The 7,012-nt window shown below is 41.7% G+C and overlaps 1 long non-coding RNA gene across 1 annotated transcript in view; it reads right to left on the reverse strand.

Annotated features, from left to right (window-relative positions):
* The window catches only part of LOC147023067 (uncharacterized), a 16,912-nt gene extending 12,664 nt beyond the window's left edge, over positions 1 to 4,248 (reverse strand). The window contains exons 1-2 of the long non-coding RNA XR_015060006.1: positions 131 to 4,248; positions 1 to 2 (exon numbers count right to left, since the gene is read on the reverse strand). The exon at positions 1 to 2 is cut by the window's left edge and continues 95 nt beyond it. This is a non-coding gene — a long non-coding RNA (uncharacterized LOC147023067). The remainder of the gene's footprint in view (positions 3 to 130) is intronic.
* Positions 4,249 to 7,012: the final 2,764 nt, after the last annotated feature.

A 7,012-nucleotide genomic window follows, 5' to 3' on the forward strand; every position in this document is an offset into this window, starting at 1 on the left:
GCCTGTCATTGGGATACAAAACAAACTGGTCAGCCTGGTGGGGGTATGCGCTCTACCGAGTGTCCTTCTACTTATTCCTTGCTACATTTAACTCTCACCTAAACGCATTTACAATCCACCGAGCTCTCACCTCACAGAACGTGGGCAGAAATGCAGCTCTGTGCTGGAGTCGTGGCTGAAAGTTGGAGAAGATTTCTCGAGGATGCATGACAAATGAGTATATTCAAGGCAGGAGAAAAGTTCTGCAATTTCAGAAGCTGATTGATGATGCTGGTGTTGAAAGCTATAGGGTTAGGGAGATAAACATGTATTGACCAATGGGAGTTCAGATTTAAAGGGCATGTGCTCTGCACAAAGCCAAAAATGATGGCAGCCAGGTCAGCACCCACATGGTAAAAATGTAATGGAAAGGCAATGGGTCGAAGAACCAAAAATGGGACTCAAGGAACAAAGATCGGCAGGAGAGGGAAAATTTCTGGATGAAAATGAAGTGAACAAAGACAATAAAACAATGGTAAGACAGGTAAGAGAAAGCTTGCATGATATCGATATGGTATGTGCATGAATATTAATATTGTTAAGATATTTTGTGATTTCACTCTTTTTAGAGTCATCATGTCAGGGCAAGGAAGACATCGATTCTTGGAGAATTGTGGTGCAGACAATGGCTATCGATCAAAGTTGGATAAAATGCCGAAATGAGGAAAGTGAAAACAGAAGCAAACATTTGTTCCACATTAATGCAAAGTGACAAGAGCTGAAACAATAAGAAATGCATCTTGGTAAAACCATATTAGAGCATGGTGGCTGTAATAAACACTAATCTTGGGAGTTTGTAAGAATCGAAATGACCTGCAAAATACATACAGCCTGAAGTATGAAAAACAAAACTGTAAACACAAGTCAAAAACTCCTCTGGATTTCCACAATCGAGAAAATGTATACAATGGCACGGGAGAACTAGATATCTGCAATCACAAAGCAATGGCCATGCGGTGGCGATCACCCGGGACTTACCCTTGGCCCGTGATCCAATGATGACCACATTTTATTCGGCCCACCATATGACCTTGACCTTCAACATTTTGGGATAGAGTGTAGATTAATAACATGTATCCCCATCAAAAATATATCCGTAAAACTCATAATCATGAAAATCAGAGTAAAATTATTCAAGTTGTGATTAAAAAAAATTGGGTTTTGTTAATTAGGTCATAATACGAAAAAGGTAGGTCAAGGACATGAATCAAATATCAGGTGCACAACTTTAGTGCAGATCCACTATTACAATGGAAAAACATCTTGGAAGACCAAGCGGTTTTTGCGACTCCATTTTGGCAAAATTGAGCAATGACAAAAAAAACGTGTCTTTTTTTTCAGATAGCCATTTGACCTTGACCTATAACCCAGAGTGGTATGATACAAATTCCGAGTAAATGGGACTTCATCTAGACTCTCTAGAGAGCGCAATTTCATTCCGATTGGATAAACCGTGGTCGAGTTGTGGTGGAAAATATTAAAATGTCTACAACTGGCTCGTGACCTTTAAAATTAGATCAGTAAAAAAGGTCAACCATGCATACTTTCTATTCATATTGTTGTTGCAAAATTTCAGTCCGAAAGTCCCAGCCGGTTCCGAGATACAGCTCGTAATTTGATGCATTTTGGATATATGGAGAGTTGCGAGTGCTGGAAGAAAAAAAAATCTCACCCATGTCCGAAGCAAGCGGTTCAGTTTGGCATTTTTTAATATGAAACTAGATGACCCGTGAACTCGTTGGGTTCCCGTTGTGACAGCGGTTGATAAAATAATCATTTCAAAGAAAAAGAAAAAAAAGATAGCTCCAGTGAACTATACTGGTGAGGTTGTTTGCATTGATCAAATTCTTCTGAAGAGTACTTGACTGAATCGGGAATAGATTTTTTCATAATTTTTTTCATTGCCTGATTTGAACGAAACTTGATACTGCACACCGCAGGCGAATGGTGAGTAAGGTGGCCCTAAAAATTTTGGGCCATCATGTACCGTTTTGGCTGTATTTCAGGAACATACATACATACGTACACACGTACAGACCATACATACATACATACATACAAGATGAGAGTTTTAGTAATATATAGATAGGCAAAACCTGGGATTGAACGATAACCATTAGAATTACCCTTCAGAAACACTTTAAATCACCCTTCATAACTCTCGAGAATTACACTTTAGAATTGTCCTTTAAAATCCATGAAAATTACCCTTTATTACCCTCTAGAATTACCCTTTATAACCCTCTAGAATTACCCTTTATAACCCTCTAGAATTATACTTTAGAAGCCTTTAGAATTACCTTTTAGAAACACCCATTAGAATTATCCTTTAGAACCCTTTATAATTACCCTTTAGAACCCTCTATAATTACACTTTAGAACCCTTTAGAATTAAACATGATGGGTTAGAAAGGTTCTACTTCTTCATTTTTGACAGATGGATGGATGTAACGATAGATGGATGGAAGGAAGGACATACCAAATATGTGAAGAAACTATGTGTTGGTATTCAAAATAGGGGCAATACCCCTGGGCGCTCACCTGGAAGCGGCTGGATAAGAGAAAAAAAAATTAGGGGCAATACCCCTGGGCACTCACCTGGTCGTCAGTGTGACCACTCCTTGGCTTTTTTCACAAGATCTTGCCTATTCATTGTTCACCTTGGCGTCTTGGTTTTCTATGGGTTTTCTTGGCGTATAGGTTTTCTATTATCATCGCTTTTCTGAAACCTTGTGAATTCTTGGCTTTTTTCATTGGCTCACCTTGGCATTTATGAAAATGAGGAGTGGTCACACTGCTGGTGGTGGCTGAATCGGACAATCAGGAACCACTGGTTGGCGTGGATGACCCACAAAATATGTGACGGAGAAGAAAGTAAATACATGTGGATTTTTTTAATGCCGTGAACAAACTTTGGTACATCATGGGTGATGAAGATTGTGGTCAAGTTTCATCGGAGTTGTGTTTGTCGTTTCTGAGAAGAAAGCAAATACCGATTTTGGGGACAACCCCCGTAGACCTCCTTCGGGTCTGATTTATTTTAATGCCATGAACAAATTTGGACCAAACACGGTGATGAACGTTGTGGTGAAGTTTCATGGAAATCGTAAGTGCAGTTTCAGAGAAGAAGTTGCAAGTATTTGTGACGGATGGACGGACGACACACCATCACATAAGCTCCCTGGAACTGTGTTCCCAGTGAGTTAACCAGCGAACCACTGGTAGGCATGGATAACCAACAAAATATTTAATGGAGAAGAATGTAAATACATGAGGATTTTTATTAACGCAGTGAACAAACTTTGGTATATCATGGGTGATGAAGGTTGTGGTCAATTTAAATTGGAATTGCATGTGTAGTTTCTGAGAAGAAGGCAAATACCTATTTTGGGGGGCAACCCCCCTCCCCGCCCCCCCCGACCAAAGAACCCTTTAGGGCCCGATTTTTTTTAATGCCGTAAACAAACTTTGGTACATGCCAGGTGATGAAGGCTGTTGTGAAGTTTCATTGAAATTGTGTGTGTAGTTTCAGAGAAGAAGTTGCAAGTGTTTGTGGACGGATGGATGGACGGGTGGACTGATGGACGACGCGCCATCCTATAAGTTCTCTGGAACTAGGTTCCTGCTGACTTAAAATTAGGGGTGCCAATTGTAGAAACAAACTTAACAACAGTTAGAAGCCTTCCCCTATGCTCTAGGGAGAGGCTTAACTAGAATGGCACAAGGTAAAGCGTATGCCTTCGCCAGGCTGAATAGTTTGGGCTGAATTTACGAAAGGCGTTTAAAAGTTAAACACATGCAGAATCGCTAATCATGTGATGATCACCTGTTCAAAGTTCAAGGCCTATCACTTGAAAGTGTATATCGAATGCTGATCAAAACGTGTTTAAATAACAAATAAATTTTTCCACATCAGTGAGGGTGGGTTTATTAACGAAAGGCGTTTAAGAGTTAAACGTGTGTGGAATCGCTAATCAAGTGATGATCACACATTCAAAGTTAATCTATGCCTGGTGTTGGCTTAATGGTTAGGGTAGTGGGCTTGGGATCCTAGGGTCCTGAGTTCAAATCCCGCTTAGCTGTTGAATTAACACCAGGTGGGGTTGACTGCCTGTCATCCTTCCGAGGTCGGCAAAATGAGTGCCAGCATGCTGGTATACTGTGTCGGAGTGGCGACCCGTCCAGGATTGTTCCCAATAGCCAAGGAGACTGCTTAAGCGGTACCAACGCTCTGCACAGAGTATGGTCCTAATGGATGGATGGAAAGTTAATCTGGCCACCTACTGCCGAATATATATATATATATATATATATATATATATATATATATATATATATATATATATATATATATATACATATATATTATACATATGTCTTCTTCTTTATTAATTAAAGTCAATGTGTGTGTGTGTGTGTGTGTGTGTGTGTGTGTGTCTGTGTGTGTGTGTGTGTGTGTGTGTGTGTGTGTAGGGGCGCGTGTGTGTGTGTGTGTGTGTGTGTGTGTGTGTGTGTGTGTGTGTGCGTAGGGGCGTGTGTGTGTGTGTGTGTGTGTGTGTGTGTGTGTGTGTGTGTGTAGGGGCGTGTGTGTGTGTAGGGGCGTGTGTGTGTGTGTGTGTAGGGGTGTGTGTGTGTGTGCGTGTGCGTGTGCGTGTAGGGGCGTGTGTGTGTGTGTGTCTTCTCCATAACTCCAAAACCATGAAACTCAGCACCCTGAAACTTTGCAGGCACACAAAGGGAACTCCAAGGAAGTGAAAGAGTGAGAATTGGGTGTTTGGGTTAATTAAAACACCCCTTTTGAAGATAATTAACAACCTTATTTAATTATATCATTCATCAGGCGATCCTCGGCCACCTCGCTGTGTGGGGTCTTCAGGCGTTTCCTGGGTAACCTCACTGGGGTCTGAAGCCGCCATGTTTTTTGGCCTGCTCAACCATGTCTCGACTTCGAACAGGCCGCAACGATTTCTTAACAATAAAGTTTATTTTTCACTTCCCTCACACATATCGAATGTCACTCATATCTTTCATCACAGCCATGAATCGTTGTGTACATTGCTTTTGTAAGTACAATCGTTTTCAAATTCAGAGCTTAGAGTGATTTCATGCATTATGAGACGATTTTCCACGATCTACTCTCACGGACTAATTAAAGTGTATTGTCGAAATATTATTTCGCTTTTTAGAATGGAATATCATCCAGACTCAATAAGTGTCGAAAGTGTCGGTCCTGGAATCGTTTACGGTAAATAAATAAATAAATTGAGGTGGTGCGTCTGTCTTGGAATCATTTATGGTAAATCTATGACTTCACTCGAGAGTAGTTTTATGTTATCATTGTGTACACGTTTGAATGGATGGGCATTTTTTCCCATATCATCCCTCTATATGGAGAACTACCGCACTCCATTATATATAAAGCTCATTCGAACCACTCACTCACTCCCTGACTGACTGATATCAATGTTCGGTGACTGACTGATATCAATGTTCAATGACTGACTGATATCAATGTTCGGTCCCTTCTCGGTAAAGTAGAAAGCTGAAATTCCACGTGCTGACGGACATCGAAGCCTATACACAGGGAAAAAAATCGCAGAACTGTCAGAAAGTATCCGTAAATGAAAATATAGATAAATTAAATAAATGAAAAAACTAAATGCAGGTGAGCGACCCAAGACGATGTCGAAGCACGGTTCGTTATTGCCCACTCGGCTTCATCGCAGAAGATTCCAATAATCATGAAGGCCTTTTGTTTACACAGCGTCAAGATGAGTAAGATGCGAGGCAGATGAGCCAGCACAGAGGGGAGGCCAGTCCTCCATCAAGCTCCATCAAGGTCGATTCAAGTTCAGGTGTGCCAAGGAAGGACTTTGCATGATGCAGGATGCACAGTTGGCAGCTGGCTTTGAAAGCTGACTTTTAAATGTGGTTTGCTCAAGAAAGATCATGGCTGACCCACGTGTTTGAATGACTGAACTTCCTCAAGTGGTAAAGGAAAAAAAGTAAGAATTGTTGAGAAAGTAGATGTGGGGGGGGGGAGGGTTGCCAGATGGTCCTTTTGGAGAGAGACATTGAGAATGTGAGATTTGTTTGGATTGAAAGACATATTCCAAGTGTTTGATCAGCTTGTGATGCAATCAAGGTCTGAAGAGAGGGAAGAGGCTGCAGCTGAAGGATAAGGGATGTCACGGCAGAGGGTCGAGTCATCAGCAAATAAATAAAGAGGATTTTCCAGAGGGTCAGAGAGATAATTGATGAAGATCAGTAATTGGACTTGGCCCAGAGCACTGCCTTGGGGCACTCCGGCCTTGACAGAGTCGATGAAAGGATTCGGTTCAGAACCACCCATTGGCTACGAGAGGAGAGGAAGTCAGAAAGCCATGTGTGGACTTGGCCTTGGATGCCAAAAATTGATGATTTATGTGACCTTGACATTTGACCTATTGACCTTTTTTCCTATTGTCCTTCCAGCTTGTCACGACCTCTACCAAGTGGTTAAGTTTCGTGAAGATCGGAGTAAAAATGTGATCTTTAAGCAATTGACATACAAACAGCGAGACAGACAAACAGGGGTGAAAACAACCTCTGTCCACCTTCGTTGGTGGAGGTAACGACAAAGGAGGAAGACAAAAACCGGGAATGAAAAAGAGGATGAGGGTGGGGGGGTGGGAGGGGGAACACAACAACCTGGAAAAGAAGGTGGTGGGCTTGGGGGAGTGTGAGTGAGGATATAAAAGATCATGAGTATGTATAGGGATTGGTGAACAAGTATCTTAAAGTCCTGGAGAGAAGGATTAAATTGAACAGAATTATGAAGTTGGTTCCACAGGTGAGGAAAACAAAAAAAGAGGTGAAGAGGGAGTCGGCATTTTGGGAGTTCCATCAGAAGGGAGTTATTGGCACACCACGTGCATCCTGCAGAAACCTGGGAAAGGGTGTGGTTGGGGGGAGGGTCGGAGCACTGAAACTG

The sequence above is a fragment of the Eptatretus burgeri genome, chromosome 7 (assembly GCF_056783735.1).
Source record: "Eptatretus burgeri isolate ZD-2024b chromosome 7, Ebu_testis_v1, whole genome shotgun sequence".
Lineage (NCBI taxonomy): Eukaryota > Metazoa > Chordata > Myxini > Myxiniformes > Myxinidae > Eptatretus > Eptatretus burgeri.